This window comes from Dysidea avara, chromosome 1 (assembly GCF_963678975.1).
Source record: "Dysidea avara chromosome 1, odDysAvar1.4, whole genome shotgun sequence".
NCBI classification, from domain to species: domain Eukaryota; kingdom Metazoa; phylum Porifera; class Demospongiae; order Dictyoceratida; family Dysideidae; genus Dysidea; species Dysidea avara.
This window is the reverse complement of record NC_089272.1, coordinates 55,303,771-55,321,553: the sequence shown is the minus strand read 5'-3', so window position 1 is coordinate 55,321,553 and position 17,783 is coordinate 55,303,771. Positions and strand designations below refer to the sequence as shown.

At 39.5% G+C, this 17,783-nt stretch overlaps 2 protein-coding genes and 1 long non-coding RNA gene across 4 annotated transcripts in view; 1 reads left to right on the top strand and 2 right to left on the bottom strand.

The window, feature by feature from the left end:
- The window catches only part of LOC136236181 (uncharacterized), a 179,563-nt gene that overhangs the window by 56,299 nt on the left and 105,481 nt on the right, over nt 1–17,783 (bottom strand). The gene's annotated exons all lie outside the window — the stretch shown is intronic.
- Nucleotides 1–17,783, top strand: part of LOC136236255 (uncharacterized) — a 157,619-nt gene that overhangs the window by 88,450 nt on the left and 51,386 nt on the right. The window lies entirely within an intron of this gene.
- LOC136251129 (uncharacterized) lies at nt 8,326–14,010 on the bottom strand. The gene is made up of 5 exons (XR_010698951.1): nt 13,915–14,010; nt 11,130–11,227; nt 10,829–11,080; nt 9,159–9,270; nt 8,326–8,643 (listed from the first exon to the last, which is right to left on the bottom strand). It is a non-coding gene; the product is annotated as an uncharacterized lncRNA (long non-coding RNA).

Below are 17,783 nucleotides of genomic sequence, written 5' to 3'. Positions count from 1 at the left end.
TGGTTGTCTTCTCTGGGGCAGCAGAGTAGTGATTCCAACTGTGTTTCGTGCACAGCTTCTGGATGAACTTCACAGTAATCATGTGGGTGTGTGCCGCATGAAAGCGTTGGCCAGGAGTTACGTGTGGTGGCCCCAACTTAACTCTGCTATTGAGAGTCTAGCTAAGAAGTGTCAACAGTGCTTTTTATCAGCTTCTGCTCTTCCAACTGCATCTGCACACCCATGGTTAGTCCCACACGGTCCTTGGGAACGTATACATGTTGATCATGCCCATTGGAAGAATTGGTTGCTTTTGGTTGCTGTGGATGCTTTCTCTAAATGGCCAGAGGTGTTTATGGTGGCTTCAACTTCTGCAAAACAAACTGCTGATAAGTTAAGGCGTGTATTTGCAACCCATGGGCATCCAGTGACACTGGTGTCAGACAATGGACCACCATTTGCATCTACAGAATTTCGCCACTTCATGACCAGCAATGGTATCACCCATCGTAGAGTGCCACCATACCACCCCTCATCCAATGGGTTGGCAGAAGACATGGTTAGGTCAGTGAAGCAAGCCTTAAACAAGGCTAGCAAACTGGACACAATTGAAACAAAAATTGCCAAGTTTTTAGCTAGTTACCGTAATACCCCTCACTCAGTAACAGGCTGCACTCCAGCAGAGATCCTGCTTGGCCGTGCACCTAGGACACGGCTGTCATTGGTGCATCCATGTTTGTCACAAAGAATGGCTGTTGCCACAGAGGAGCATGTTGGAAGTCACTCACCCCATACTTTTGAGCCAGGACAAGCAGTATATCTTCGAGACTTGCGGCCGTCAGCAACTAGCAAGTGGGTTCCTGCTGACATAGTACAAAAGTTGGGTCCCCTAGCCTATAAAGTTGATGTTAATGGGTACACCAGACAAGCTCACATTGATCATTTGAAACCTCGCCTAGGTACACAGCCACAGCAAGAAGTCCTGATACCTGACAGTGGTGTAGCTGATGCTGATGATCCTATACCATTGGTGGTGGTCGAAGAAGAGGAGTCTGACAAAGCCATGAGTACCACACCAGGAACAACTTCAGTACGTCCCCAAAGAGACCGTCGACCACCACGTCGATTAATTGAGGAACTGCCATAACCGGACATAACTGTTACTACACACACACACACACACACACACACACACACACACACACACACACACACACACACACACACACACACACACACACACACACACACACACACACACACACACACACACACACACACACACACTGTATTTACATTGTTTAAATCCTCCATTTTTTCTCTCTCTTAGATTGTGTATTTCTTTTCTTAGAGGGGAGGAGTGTTATATATATACACATTGGAATGTACGCATATGTGTGTCTAGTGTGTATTAATTAGAGTGTGTCATGTTGTGTTCAACTGGGTAGTGGTAAAGATACAACACGTTCAACAAGATATTTATTTTGGCACCATGTTTTAACAAGTTAATTAATGCCTCAGGGAGATAAAAATAATCAAATTTCTGGGTAAACATGACCATAAAGGTCACCAAAGGTCAGATCTGTGCTGACAGTATATCAAAAAAATTATGTCGTGAAGAGTACTACTTATGTGGAAAGTTTCATACCTTTATGAAAAAGTGCACAATTTTTGTGTTGTGCTGCTATACTATAGTCAGTACGTGTTCACCTGAGCCCCTGCCAAATATAGTAATATCAAAGAGGAGAACGTGTACATGTGTTCATTCCCAGTGGTTTTGTACTGGAACAAGCATGTTTTCATGTTGTAAACAGGTTGAATCCATACTAATAGGGATATTTTTAAAGCCTCATAACTCACTTGTTCTTGCCCATATCAAAGTTCCTTTTTGCTTAACAGTTCCGGAATTTGAAGGGCTTCACAGTGCTACTAAATGTTTGAGCAGCTGGCCCTTATTTATTTAATAATGCTTTACAGCACAAGTGCTGAAGGTCTGGTAACAAGAATTATTAACAAGAAATGAGGGCTCAGGTGAATGTGCACTGACTATAGGGATCCAACAATAAAAAGTTGTGAGATAAGAGATGAAAGATGGTATTTCAGCATGGCTTGGTGGGAAAATCCCTACTTTGGTATTGAATAAAATCGTTGCCATAACATGCCAAAGTAGGGATTTTCCCACCGGGCTATGCTATAATACTATCATTCGTCTATTGTTTTACTACTCTTCATTGCTTGGATCTCTATTTTAGTCTTGGTTGATTAAATTAAAATAACGATTGAACACCGAGACCACATTTCTTAACAATCCATCATGATGGCACACCCTATTATTATTGACCTAGCTGTATCGCCCTGGTAGGTGAAAGGCTCACTTGAGATAGTCTAATACAGCAGTTTCCTTAATAGAACAATCATACATGTATAGCTGCATGCTATAACAAAACACCAAATACTAAAGATTATTAACTTTTTCAAAAAGAAGTTGAGATCTAACAACAAAAAGTTGTGAAACAAGAGATGAATGATCGAGCATAACTTGGTGGGAAAATCCCTACTTCGGCATTGAACAAAATCATGTCAATATAATTATGGGGATTTTCAAACCAAGCTATATGCCATAATACCATCATTCATCTCTTATTTCACTACTTTTTACTGCTTGGATCCCTGTTTTATTTTTAAATTAAAATTTTAATATACTAGTAATCCTAATAATGTACACAGTAATGTGTGACATGATGATGCAGGTGCCAGCTTGTAATCATATGATGGCTTTCTTCAAGTATCTGCAACCAGTTTCTACCTCTGATCCCAGTAGGAAAGATTCCTCTGTAATGCAAAATATGCATACACTTGCAAATTTACTTTTTACAAACCATAAAAATGTTACCTAAGAAATTTAACACTCTTATGGCAAACACAGAAATAGAAGTAAAAATTAGGAATTTATTTTAAAGTTGTTTAGTGAAACAAAGAAATAGATAAAAAGCAGTGAAATTAGAGAGGATGTCTATACCTACAAATATCCTAATAGACACTTCATCCCTAAAGTAGCTATAGGGATTAAATCTATCTGTAGGTGTGGACAACCTCTCTTGTTGAGGTATGAAAATAGTTAGCCTAGCTATAGACTTTCTGTACAAATTCTCAATGTGACATAACAAGCTTGAAAATCATCTGTGTTTTGCTTGTGCTGGTCAGTTGCCTTGGTACTGTGCGTAGTTACGAGCGTGATATTTCTAATGGCTTTAATTGTCAACCAGTTGCAATTTTTCAGCTTTTAACTAGATAAATTGGTTAACCTAACCTTGTACACAATAACAGGAATGTGTGTGCGACCACAACAGGCTGTTTTTTGTAATAAACAAACCACTAGTACACTGTATCAAGAGGTAAGTGAATTATGTTATGGCCACATCCTCTCATTATTGTGAACTTAACACAAATTTTCTGTTGGGAGGCAGCTTAGCCAGTTTTGTTTCTATGTCTATTTGAAGTGTGTAGTTTAATAGGAAACTTAATATTGTATCAATTGTCATATTGTAATAAATTCACTATCTACACTTGTGAACTTTTAGTAGACTCATGACCACTGCTACAATGTAATAACCACATTAGGAAGCAGTGGCGTAACTAAACCCGGGCCTACCCGGGCCCAGGCCTGGGTGTCAGCAATCAAGTCACACCCACGGAATTAGCAATAGAGTAGTAAAAAAGACTATTTCACCGAATGATCGATCGAGACCTTGACAACAGCACACATTTTTGGCTCAAAACAGCTATATTATCTTTCGTTATAGTAAAACCACTTCAAACTACCAGGTAATTGGTATAAGCGTCTCTAGAAATAATTATCGTTTCGATAATTTCACTACTGTAATAGCTTTATTTGTGAATACGACTTTAACTTATTGCACTGGGCCCTGGTGTCGGTACAAGTCTAGTTACGCCACTGTTAGGAGGGTGTAAAGAGTGTGCTGGATTACTCTGAAACCAAAGCTATACTGGTATGAAGACAAGATAGAATCTTCTGATAAGGCCTAAATTTTTGAGCCACATGATTAGACATTCATCAAAGAACAGTGTACTGATGACTGACAAACAAGAGCACAAGATGCACTACTAATAATACTGTATGTTTAAACAGTCAGTGCAAAGAACTGACATGAAACACATAATATAATTACATTGCACAAGCTATTATTGTGACAACTACTAGAGAAAACAGTGTGCTAACTTATGCTTTACTAACACTTCCTATCCCTACTGTGCTCTTCTTAAGTGAGGTATCCATTATGTTTCATTGTCAGCTATGCTCAATCCATTACACAGCATTACAAATCAAGAAATATTTGCAATCAAAGTAGCCACTATGAAAATACACGATTTCTGTTATGAAGGGGAGTCATCACATGTTACTGCCAAATCGACACCTTTTGCTGTGAGCCAAGATGAACTGTAGGTCACAAAGGAGGACACTGGTATACGTCCATGAAGAATGCATTGTCAGGGCCGGTGGAAGCTCTTAGTGGCTGGTCAGGCAACAAGCCAGGTTTAGATTCAGGGATTGTGCCGGATGAGTGTGCGAAGCACAATGAGTGACTGTGCCGCGAAACACTCTGGCATGCCCCTCTAGGGGGGATCTGGGGGCAGGAAAATTTCGAATTTTTAGTGTTGTAAACCACATTCTGAAGCAATTTTAACACTTTACAAGAGTTGATTTCAAAGATATTGCTTCATACATAGCTACACTGGCTTTTCTTCCCTAGCTGTCATACTACCTTTCTATATGTTGTAAAGTCTAATTTCGTTTATACAATTGATCAGGTTTTTACAGGATTTGCCTCCTTACCTGTACCCCCAATAATAATAATAATACCCTACCTTCCAGCAGAGCTGTAAGAACGTCCACCGCACTGGTCATCACGTGCTTTGATCATTAGATACATGAATATAATAGAGGATAAGCAAGTGGTAACGTGAAGTCAGTTGCTCATCCTTTTACTGCATTAAAGGTTAGAATGGTTGTTGGTGTCTGTCTATAAACATATAAATTAGTGTATGTCATGATGACGTAACTACTATACGTAGCTACCTTGTTAGTGTATAGCTATATTAGCTTAGCTAGGAGTTATTGCATATAGCGGCCTTATGGCCTTGTGGCCTTAGATCTTGGTGATCACGAGAACGTTAGTAGAGTGTGATACAGCTACTGTTGCCCCAAGTAGACTTGTGTTACAGCATAGAAACAGATCGATACTCTCTAATACAACAGTCACCTAAATAAAATACTCTAATAGAGCATTCGCAAATTAAGCTGGTGTAAATATGACATACAGACTATATGATATTTCTAATGTAGAACATGCCGCAGAATTGTGAAAAGGTACCGTTAATATCGATATGGTTGGCCTGCTGCTGCCGCTATTGCAGCCTGCCTGTTTCGTGGATCATCTGGTAGCTGGCTAGAGAGCATGGTATGCAGATTGTTGGGTTTTTCTGAAGTTCAGTATTGTAAGGTAGTCACAATAGCAGTATTCAAAGTTTAAGTAAACAAGCCAAGCTGTTATTTCTTGCCATGTTTAAATGCAGCCATTCAGCTAGCTTAACTTGTGAATGCTCTATTAGAGTATTTTATTGTAAAAACATGTAGGTGACTGTTGTATTAGAGAGTATCGATCTGTTTATGGTTCTATGCTGTAACACAAGTCTACTTGGGGCAACAGTAGCTGTATCACACTCTACTAACGTTCTCGTGATCACCAAGATCTAAGGCCGCAAGGCCATAGGCCGCTTTATGCAATAACCCCTTAGCTAGGCATGCGCTCACATGACTGGCTTGGGCTGTGAAAATCTGCTATGGCAGTGGCCGTAGTGCTCACACCAGCCCTGACTGTAGCTACACTGATACCGTGGTATGCCAAAAGGCACCTCTCAGGCCAAATTAAAGTGACATCAAATACTGTAATGAAAAAATCAAGCCCATAACCTTAGCCCTCTTGCTTAGCCGTTACTGAGTTATGTTTATCTGAAGCCATCAGTCATTCAGTCAGTCCGCAGGCAGTCAGTCAGTAGAAAATCAGTTCCGTTTAATATAAATTAATAAATTCTATAGCAACTTATTGAAAGCGTTTCAGGTCAATCTGAAAGCAGCTTGTTCCTCATCGTCGGCAAGGCAGTTAAGGCTGGTTTTGGGGGATCAGTGTTTTTTCATTGGCCACACCTACACCTTTGGGTCCTATGATTACAGCATAATTATATCCATACTGTAGAGAATTAACTGAAAAGCATCAGTCACATAGTTGCACAAATTGAAATGTACTCCATACACTAATGTCACCATTAAGAGACACGACGATATTTTTGTGAAGCAGCGGCTGCCCCACCCACTGAGGCCCATATTTGGTGATTATTAGCTTCTCATCCACCACCCGCATCCATCTTAAGCTACCACATGGTAAGCCATTATTTACTATACTCTGTGCATGCTCAGAAGAACACGTGATACCAAACTGTTATAATTTTTTTGTTGATGAACGCTACAATGCGCTATATATTGCCAGGAGAATTGTTGTTTTTCTTAGCAAATTGCTGCAGTGCCAGTTGCAATCGTGTTCTATCGACTTCATCAAAGCAGGCTTTCAGTTGACTGTTGAAAAACAGTTGGCGATCACGAAAAGTAGCTAGAATCAGCTGGTGAAGGAAATGTTTGTAGAAAGAAAGACAATTTGGACAAGGTCTGTACATCAGTGTGTTAATATTACAAAATAATGGCATAATGGTAATACCATCCCGCCTGCATCATAATAATTAGAAAGGCTGGATGAGAAACTAATAATCACCAAATAGGGGCCTGAATGTACGGGTGTGCGTGCACGTGCGACTTGATTCACCCGCCTTCAATGGTATAACCAGACGTACACAAATCATATCAGGAAGTTTGGCTCAAAAACGGAATTTCAGGCCAGCTTGGGTGATTTGTCCAATTATAATCAAAGCAATTTAGCAGCTTTAATTATTTTAACTTGTTATATTTCATTGATTAAAGGCTTTACTGTTGCTGTTTTTTCACTTTTGTAGGTTTTGAGACATTTCTGCTTAAAGGAGTTATCAAAGGCTGTTTGTGCTGCGTATAGTGTATTCATGACAGGTATACTGGATCCAGGCCGGAACATTACAACCTTAGTACGCATACAGAAGTTCTATAATAAAATCGTTCTAAAGCTCTGTATTAATTCTAAGAAGTGATTTATAGTTAAAGCCTTGCTATGCGTTACTAGTCAGACCTAGCCAAACGGAGTCCACGCCAAATCAAAGTAATAATCTCGTTCAGAATTACGCACATATTTAACCTCCAACTTTGCCATCGTTTTGACGAGTGATAGTTTATGCTATAAGTGCTCACTATGGCTTGTTGGAATCGCTCAAGAATAAGCTAAACGAATCTAGCAGCGAATCCGGGATAATCCAAACGTGTCACGAGATATGAATGAATTTATTAGAATTATCAAAAATGCCCATTTGAAATGTATTGCAGATGATTGTGTCCCTTTATTGTGAAAATGATGAGCGGAGTTTTTGTGTACTGAACTTCATCCTGTTCGCCAAGAGTTGCTCTTTCTCATGGTACTTGCGAATCTGAAATTCGTCTTTTGAGCGAAAAGATATGTGAGTACAAAGTGTCAGTACAATAGAAACTATGCAACTTATAGTGAAAAAAAACAAAAACTTATAGTGAACAAATCGGTGCCGCTGGACCAAATCTCCGCAAACTTCTTGATATGGATACACAAACACCTAAAATTATCTAGCTACGAAACACTTATTCCACAGCAAAAATAGTGTTCCAATACTACATAGTCTAACTCTGTCTTTATTCAGTATTGGAACAACCATTTTAAAAAAACTCCTTATAATGAGACAAAACGAACCTCAAATCTATAAATGACTCTGTTATTCACTATTGGGGACTGTGGTCTGTTTTTGTTTGAGCCAAGGTAGAATATTTGGACTATTAGTTCCAACAACAAAACATAGATGGAATAAATACAGTCAGTATTTGTGTATGAATTATGCTGTGTTCCCGCACATGCATTATATGACTAAATGCCTTAGGTACACCATAGATATTATGGGTACACACAAGATGTACATGTGTACGTAGTAGAGCATAACTAACCTTTCTATAAATTCCCAAACAGTCAGACTAGTAGACCGACGTATCGCTTCTAACAAGGTAACCGATTGAAGGACTTTCAACGAGGTGCGAGGAGCCAAAGCACGAGACGTCTCGGTCCTTCCTACATGATGTAAACCTACGCGCATGCGTTAACGATCTAGACGTTTTTCAAGCATAAATTCATGAAACTTCTATAGCTATCACATCATAGTATGGGCCTGTAGTGTGTGTTACAGTGTGTATAATAACGTAATACAGTTGTAGACCGACCAATACACATCCAAAATGATATATACATGTACCAAAATAATTAAATAGTGACAATAAAAATAAAAATAAATTACAAGATCATATCAAAGCAACAAAATTAAATGATTCGCTTAACAATAAATCACGTGATCATGTGAGACTATATACTGCAAAATCTGATTGTGATGCCTGAGGCGGCCTTAATACATGACATGAACCATAGTAGCATTGACCTGTGGAATATGAGTGGGTGTGGTTAATTCGAACATGTAATTATGTACACAAACACATATTATTATTACTAACAATAAACACACACACACACACACACGTGCACTCAAATCATGTACACATGGCCACACCTAAATACTGGACCACTTGTGTACGGCTCAGGTGCTATGATTCAATCCAGGAATATCCTCCTGGGGGCACACCAGGAGACTGTACCTTGTCTCATGGGTATAGATAGGAGGTTATAAACTTTTAGCTAAGGTGCAGGCACTCAAAAGTCCCACCTGAACCTCACCTGTTGTGTGAGACACGGACAGTTAACATTTGCTATCACAGTTAACACCAGGTCCAACAACTACATGTAGAGGAAATTTTCTTGAAAACAACATAACTAGACACCAGAGTTTGAAGTTATTGTGACAAATCCACTGTACCATGAAGCACATGCATACACACACACGCACGCACGCACGCACGCATGCATGCACGCATGCACGCACGCACACACTACACACACTTTGACCCACTACTGATGCAGCCTGTCTCCATTTATTCAGTCATGTATGAAAGTAAGTCCAAATTATTTTATCTCTACTGCACTCCAGTCAAACTCAAAGGAGAGTACACACCTAAAAACAACATTGCAAACACAACATGTAAAAAAAAAACTTACTAACATTAAGACAACACAGTACTGTACATTACAGTGCTAACAGAACATGATTGCATATAATCAGTAGACACCGACCACTGTATCACACTCACTTGTCCAATACACTCAAACAATAGTAGAGTGGTCAATATCCTAATGGAGTGTATGTACTAGTGATAATGAACTGAATGAGATGAACTGTACACACATACAGGACAAACTGATGTGTGAACATGCGTGTACGAATAGCCTCGTAGTATTGGCTACCAAGAATAACGAAATTCTTCAAGGTGAAACTGTATGTATACACACATGGTGTGTGTATGATTCTATACAGCAGTATGTATGCACATGTCATTGTGTGTGTGTGTGTGTGTGTGTGTGTGTGTGTGTGTGTGTGTGTGTGTGTGTGTGTGTGAGTGAGTGTGTGTGTGTGTGTGTGTGTGTGTGTGTGTGTGTGTGTGTGTGTGTGTGTGTGTGTGTGTGTGTGTGTGTGTGTGTGTGTGTGTGTGTGTGTGTGTGTGTGTGTGTGTGTGTGTGTGGGTGGTGGGGTATGTCTCTAGCCTGAATGGTACATGGCGTTATGTGTAGTCAAGATGACACACGCATGTGTGTGGTACGGAATTATGGAATTGTAAACATATGAGCCTTCTCTACAATTACAGATCACAAAACAAAAATGGCAGCACTAGTAGGGGTACGCTATACAGAGAGGTACTGGGAGAGATGACAGTTTATTATGTTATGATAACGTAAAGAAAGACACAGGTGAGGCATATAATATTATACATACTTCCAGTACAATGAAGCCGAGCGTATTAGTATACCAGTTAATACATAACTTAGGGGAGGATCTAGGATTTTTCAAGAGTTGGGAGGGGGGCTAAGTTGGACAGGAACATAGGTAACTAGGCAGACATTAGAAGATATCAAGCCTTCTCACAAGCCCTAGTGGTAAGATACATGTAGTATCCACGGCTAAATTAGTTTTTTGGAATAATGGCTACATTAGAAGCACACTAACATGTGAAGCATGCCAATCAGTGGGTCTGGGGTAATGCCCCACCCCCTCCCCCCAAGAAAACTTTTGAAAATTAGACCCAAAGGTGAATCTGCAGCATTTTTAGCAGTTTTTCAGTGGAACTACGGTAAAAACCACACTAATCACCTCTCATAGCCATAGTGGAAAACAATGTTAATCATAAACAAATCCACAATTAAAACTTTTGTAATTGGAGATGCAACCCACAACCAAAACCTATTTTTGGAAGAACTGTTGAGGAAACAGCAGCTACACTCTCCTGGAACAGAGTTGAACAATAGGTATAGTTACATAGACATTATTTGTGTTGGCATTGATGCACAGTGCCTGATATAAGTCTGCTTTTGATACACATAGAAAATTTAGAGTTTTATTGGCCAAGTACTAACTTAAGGAAGGGGTTCCCCCCCTCAAAATCCGACCCTGTAACTTTGGTCTGCTATCACCAGGTACTTCAATTTCACACTGACACAATATGTTTACTACCTCTTACCATTATTATCTAATGATTCCAAGTTCAACAAACTACTAAAATCATTCAGTTTGTTGACTGCATAGTCTCTACCATCACCGATTATGACATCACTTTTTGTAATCATGAATAAGGCTCATTGTGTATACGTTGAGTGTAAATGAGATGAGATGAGAACTATCTCCCACATAGTTGTTAACTAAAGTCACCACAAGTAGCACACTGATCATCTTCCTCCCCATGGACAACTATGGTCCATCTTCCGAACATATCCTATAATGTTATTATGGAGGGACATACACACTGAGAGACAGATACTAACCCACTGCAAAGTGATGTGCTCTGGGTGGTCTGAAGGTCTCACATTGCCACACACACTATCCAGTCATAAATAGTAGCTGCTGCATCTTCATTGTGATCCTGTACAATACACAGTACAGTAAATACTCAGTTATCTTGTACACCTTGATTATCTGAATAGAATGAGTGACTGTTCTATTAGTTGCTAATGTGTGGATGTACAGTAAAGCAAGGACACCTTGGGAACTGGTCAATACATACACTGTACAATAATAATACATAGCAAAAAAACTTCATAATATTTTACAATAAATGCTCAATCCTATGAGGGTATTGAGGCCTACGTGAACCAGGGTAAGGACATCTACAAGCTAATAAATAATAAAAAGCAACCATCACAACACTCGTTTATGGCTGACAGTGTTACAGTTTCACACTTTATATTAAAAGGGCAGTGCAGCACTAGCAAAGCCATTGACCTTCGATGATTTCACTAGGCCAGTGAAATACAGTAGTGCATGTCAGTAACTAAATGGAAGTATGCAATGCAAAACTTATAGTGCAAGTATGACTAGCAAGAAACCATGGCTAATATTAGTGAGAATAACTGAGGACAATTGATAAATGAATACACTTGCGAATTCATCACTTGAGAAAAGGTCGCTAGGTGAGAGTCGACTGCCTGTTAGCGTTTCTGTGGTGCCTTACCACATAATGTTGTTACCTGCTACTGTGAATCGGAAAATTTTCATACTATATAATTTTTCTGTTCATTTGGATTAATATTTGTAGGTTACAGCACCCGCAAAATGTCAAAATTGGCACATGTTACACAGAAACTGTGATGCTATCACCAGCTATAACAAACAACAGATTTAGCTAAATCGATCATATGGGCACAAGAGCCAAAAGTGAGAACACCAACATGAAGTTGCTGTACAATCAGGCTAACGATTCCATATCAAACTCACCTTCAAATTGTCAGGTTTGCTTTTAGTGGACTGTTTTTCTGGCAGCTTATATAACCACACCAGACGTCTGTACAGGTCTGTGAACAGTCTATTTCCTGCCCTGATGGGCTGTTTTGTGGTCTGGTGCCTTCAATTACCATTCTCGTCCATTTTGTAGTCTATCTCTTGCCTGCCCTGCCACCCCCACCTCCACCCCTTTTTGAGGACTCATGATACAGCAACGCTGGTCAAAAAACCTATCTAAAATGGTGGAAAACTCTACTTGGCCACCAGGTGCTCTTAAAGGTTGTGAATTGCTCTATCTTTGGTGAAAATCCATACGTGTAGCTGCCAAAGCTGGTGAGTAACAAAGCTTTAAATTATTAAAATAAGTTTTTCTCTGAATTAACAATGCACCCATAAGGGTGATTTTTCAAAATCCAGTCACATATTGGTCTGACAATAAATTTTGGATATACTGTAGTGATAATAGAACACTTTAAATGTGTACCAGTAGGGAAAATTACAGCTATGCCAGTACACTGTGTCTTCAGTAAGTTTTGGGATGAAACACAAGCATTTTATTTAATAGCAGTATACTAGTGATGTGTGATAAAAAGTTTGCAACTATATCGATTTATCACGATAATTGCATCACGATACAATAGTTACCACGATAGTAAATCCAAATGATAAGATGCATACTGTAGCTCTAATTTTACTTATTTTCTATAAACACGGTAAAGGCACATCTTGTATACCCAAATGCATACAGCGTATATGTCATGCCAAAATATAGCAAAGTTCAATCTCAGAAAACAATTAGAATACATAATTGAATAAACAAATGAATGCTTGTTCGAGTAATTTCGGCAAGGTAAGAATGTATAATATTGGTGCTCACGATAATCACAAGCTATAATCATATCACGATAATGAACCACTGCGATACGATTATCACACTATCAATATTATTACAGATCACTAGAGTGTACTCCTGATTATTACATCATTACCTTATGATGTCACATTACACAACAAAGTATTGTACCAGATGTTAAGGCTTGTTTAGGAAGTACCGTAAATCAGGAAATTTTTGTTCAAGATAATTTAGCTATAAAATAAATTCGATGTGTTATATTTTGGCGGACAGCCCAAATCATGAAAATATTTTACCAGTGAATATTTCTGTACAGCAAATAATTAAACATGGGTTCACATTGATGCTGTATTCGTGGTCAACACACTGTTGGGCTAAGAAGTTAGCACTGTAGTAGCATAGCGGCACACTCTTTACTATCTGTAGTCATAGTAGTCACTATGTGTTTCTTGTGCCAGAAAGAAGCGCTAAAGATAGGATAAAATCGATAACAGGTACAATGAACATGCAATTCATTCCAGGTTGTGCCGGACAGAGATATAGGCAAGGTTATACGTAGGTCAGCTTTGACCACTAGACACTATAATTATAATAAAATTGCAGCTACAGTGGCATACAAACTTATTCTGGTAGATATTGGACACTGACGGTAGGCTATTAGTCTTCCATTTCCAACAATGTAAATTCCTCAAGTGTTTCAACGGTTTAACCTCCAAAAAATATTTCACAAATAGAAAATATTCAAGAGCAAAAGTATTTCGCGTAATTTATTTTTGCTGGTTGAGGTAATTACGAAATATTCTTACTGTCGAATATTTTCCAATCTACGGTAATGTACTGTACTGATGTAAGGCCCTGGGACATATTTAACAAGGATATACAATCTGTCCCTTCAAATATTTTGGCATCACATTTCTTTAAGATCACAGGATGAATTATGACACATTCTCTGGTTTATATATAGCAATCATACTCACCCCATCCTTCAGTCAAGTAAGGAATATGACAGCAGGTGTTTAATTGTGCTGGAGGGGGAAGGAAACAAGTACAGTATATGTCGTCATAAATAATACTGAAACATCTATATAATGGACACTTTGGGACCAATTGAAATTTAAGGAGATTGTCACAGTGTGATTGTCCCAAAATATTCACAACCTACTGTATCTGATTTTAGCTGTATACACCTCAGGACTAATAGTACTTTAGAAGAAAGAACAAACTTAGCAGTCTACCATAGAGTGTATATTCCAACACAGTAGAGAATAATATCCCTCAAGTATAATAACTGTATGAATCAAATACACAAGGTGGTTTGTAATGTTTGGTCACACCCATGCATTCTTTGGTTTCCCTTTCACAACTCAAGGTAAACAATACTAAATATGGTCAAATGAGACAGTAGCTGCAATGCTAAGGAGGTTTGTGGCTAAGTTTCACACCACACTGATAATATGTACTCAAATTACACTGACTATAATGAATGATGTTACTTCCTAGTAGCAGATGTCTTGTTTGCAATATTTGTTTTGAACAATAAATGTAATGTGATGGCATGTTAAAATTGCTGTGGTTTCAGTGAGGACAGTCAACAGTACAAGTATACCTTATACCCGGAAGTTTTCACAGTACGTAACTTTCATGGTCTTCACAGTTAGTAAAGCTACCGTGAAATTTTACCACATGATAATTTGCGTGTACTACTCACTCCACTGGAGTGTGGTTCCTGGTGTGTGATAGTGTTGTAGGGATATGTGGATTCCACATAAGCCTACAAATAGTATCACACATTCCCAATATCATTAAAGTGAGAGTGGGTCACAAACAAAGCTGGTCTACTGCAAGACTAGAATATGCCCCACACAGAGATTGCCACTACCGTACTACAGCTACTTGTTTCAGTAATACGTAAATAATTATCTATGGTTCAGATGCACTTCAGCAATCTTGAAGTAAAAAACAGTGCAGACCATTTGTAGCTGTCAAATTGAGACCTAAAATACGAAAATCCTGACTGAGGTCATAACAGTGAAATATACATACGTACTGCAAAAATTTCCAGGTTTACAATACTGTTTCTTTACAATTCAATATACACTATATAGTGACCCAATACCTTGTAGTTGTGTAACCTTTGTTGTTTTCTATATACACAGATGCTATAAATCATATTCAAATTATATCAAGAGGCAGAGAATTGTTTTCGTGTTACCAGACACACAATTAAAGTCTCAAGGTAAACCTAATCAACCATAATTATTGTATCATACAGTACAGTATATATTGTAGACTATATAATAGGGATTACCCCCACCCCTCTCACAAGTGACAGACAGACACACACACACACCCCAAATTGCTAACCAAAACAACCTCATAGAAACATCTTATGCAACTAAAAGTACCTTTACGGAAAAGTCTTCGTGTATAGAATTAAAAAAACAACTGAACAAACTGAAATTTTAGTCTACCTGCCTTATTGTAAAGCTAGAGACTAAACAGTGTAGTGTATGATCAGTGACCACCACAATAACAAACTAACTAGTGACATGTATCTTTAGGTGTTCCAATGAGTGTCTGTTCTCTGCTCCTTGCTTTTCCTTCATCACATAACAACAAAATTTGGTGGTAAACTAAATTTGGCAAATCAGTGATTCATCACCAAACTGTCAAATGTAAAACTATTTTCATTACCCTGTGTCCAAGCTTTTGATAGCAGTTGTTGAAGTAAGTTACAACAAACCAAGTGTGGCTTCATGGATACACATCTTACTAGTAAATTAAAGTGGTTCCATGATCAAATGGGTGTGGTTCTGTGAGACTAGACCAGAATTAGTATTCAATTAGTGGGTGTGGCTACATGTAAGCTTGCAGACAATGACATGAATTCGTACACAGCCATTGATAAATGGGTGAGGCTCTACATTACCTACACACAGAAACACATGACACTGATAAGTAGGAGTGGCCCACAAAAGAAATTGGACTGCAGCAGGACCTAACAACACCCACCCCTTCACACATAAAGGAGGGAGTACAGACTAAACAAGACCCAGATATTCTTCTATAAAGTGGATCAGACTGGGATGACCTGACAAGATACATGCAGTGACCAAATCCATAAGATAACATTTCAGCACAAGAAGGATTGTACAACATGCATGCTTCACCCTTCTATCACCTTACACCACATACAACCTCGCATGCAATGATGCACCACCAATATTCCTGTGAGAGCATTTGTGACTGGATTTTGGAAAAACGATCCAAATCGCACATTAGAAGTTCCGAGATAAACGGTTCTAAAGAATTGAAGCCAGCATAACTCTCCAAGGATGGCAAGCACGCGTATGAAATTTACACAAAAGATGCATCAATCTGTTACCTTTCAAGCCACTTCCAGTACTTGTAGCTGCTTGTACAGTTTCCCGCCAAATAAGATAGAAAATCTGAGCAGTTGGACGAGCGAAGTAGTATCACGAGTGCTCACAAAGGGGTGGAGGCTGGGGGGTGGAGGCCGGGGGGTGGCGTGGAGGCTGGGGGGTGGCGTGGAGGCTGGGGGGTGGCGCGGAGGCTGGGGGGTGGCGGGAAGGGCAAGAGATAGACCTCAAAATGGAGGCAGACCACGATTGGAGTCCAGACACGAGATTACAGGGCCGTGCTGGCTCCTTAGTGGCTGATATGTAGCAAAATCAACAGAGAACACGTCTGGCCAACATTATAAGGTTGTCCACCAGTAAACCACTGACTCTTGCCAAGCCAGGTCCTTCACAAGGCCTGAAACCGCCATTTGAGCACTCCACACCACCCAGAAAAGACGTGCGTGAAAACCAGCCTCGTGTAGTTTGAGTAGTGCTGAGGGTCAAAACTTGTAGTACGATAGTGTAGCTATCCACTGGTGGTGTTAGTTTGATTTTGCCTGATGTGCGATTTGGATCGGTTCTGTAAAATCTGGTCACATATAAATTATTTCTGGAGCATCACGTTAGATCACGTGACCTGCCAAGAATCCTGGAGCAGTGGAAAGAAGTCTGGTCAGTGTGTGGTGGCTGGCACTGGTCATGGAGTGATTCCAAAGTACGTTTTTGTGTGTTTGGCTCCTTTACAGCCAGATGAGTATTATATGTGACTGGATTTTGGAAAAACGATACAAATCGCGCATTAGAAGTTCCGAGATAAACGGTTCTAAAGAATTGAAGCCAGCATAACTCTCCAAGGATGGCAAGCACGCGTATGAAATTTACACAAAAGATGCATCAATCTGTTACCTTTCAAGCCACTTCCAGTACTTGTAGCTGCTTGTACAGTTTCCCGCCAAATAAGATAGAAAATCTGAGCAGTTGGACGAGCGAAGTAGTATCACGAGTGCTCACAAAGGGGTGGAGGCTGGGGGGTGGCGGGGAGGGCAAGAGATAGACCTCAAAATGGAGGCAGACCACGATTGGAGTCCAGACACGAGATTACAGGGCTGTGCTGGCTCCTTAGTGGCTGATATGTAGCAAAATCAACAGAGAACACGTCTGGCCAACATTATAAGGCTGTCCACCAGTAAACCACTGACTCTTGCCAAGCCAGGTCCTTCACAAGGCCTGAAACCGCCATTTGAGCACTCCACACCACCCAGAAAAGACGTGTGTGAAAACCAGCCTCGTGTAGTTTGAGTAGTGCTGAGGGTCAAAACTTGTAGTACGATAGTGTAGCTATATCCACTGGTGGTGTTAGTTTGATTTTGCCTGATGTGCGATTTGGATCGGTTCTGTAAAATCTGGTCACATTTCACCAAATAATTTTTTTGTTGACTGCAATATCAGCAATTTTCCAAATCAGTATTAGTTTCGCCACTATT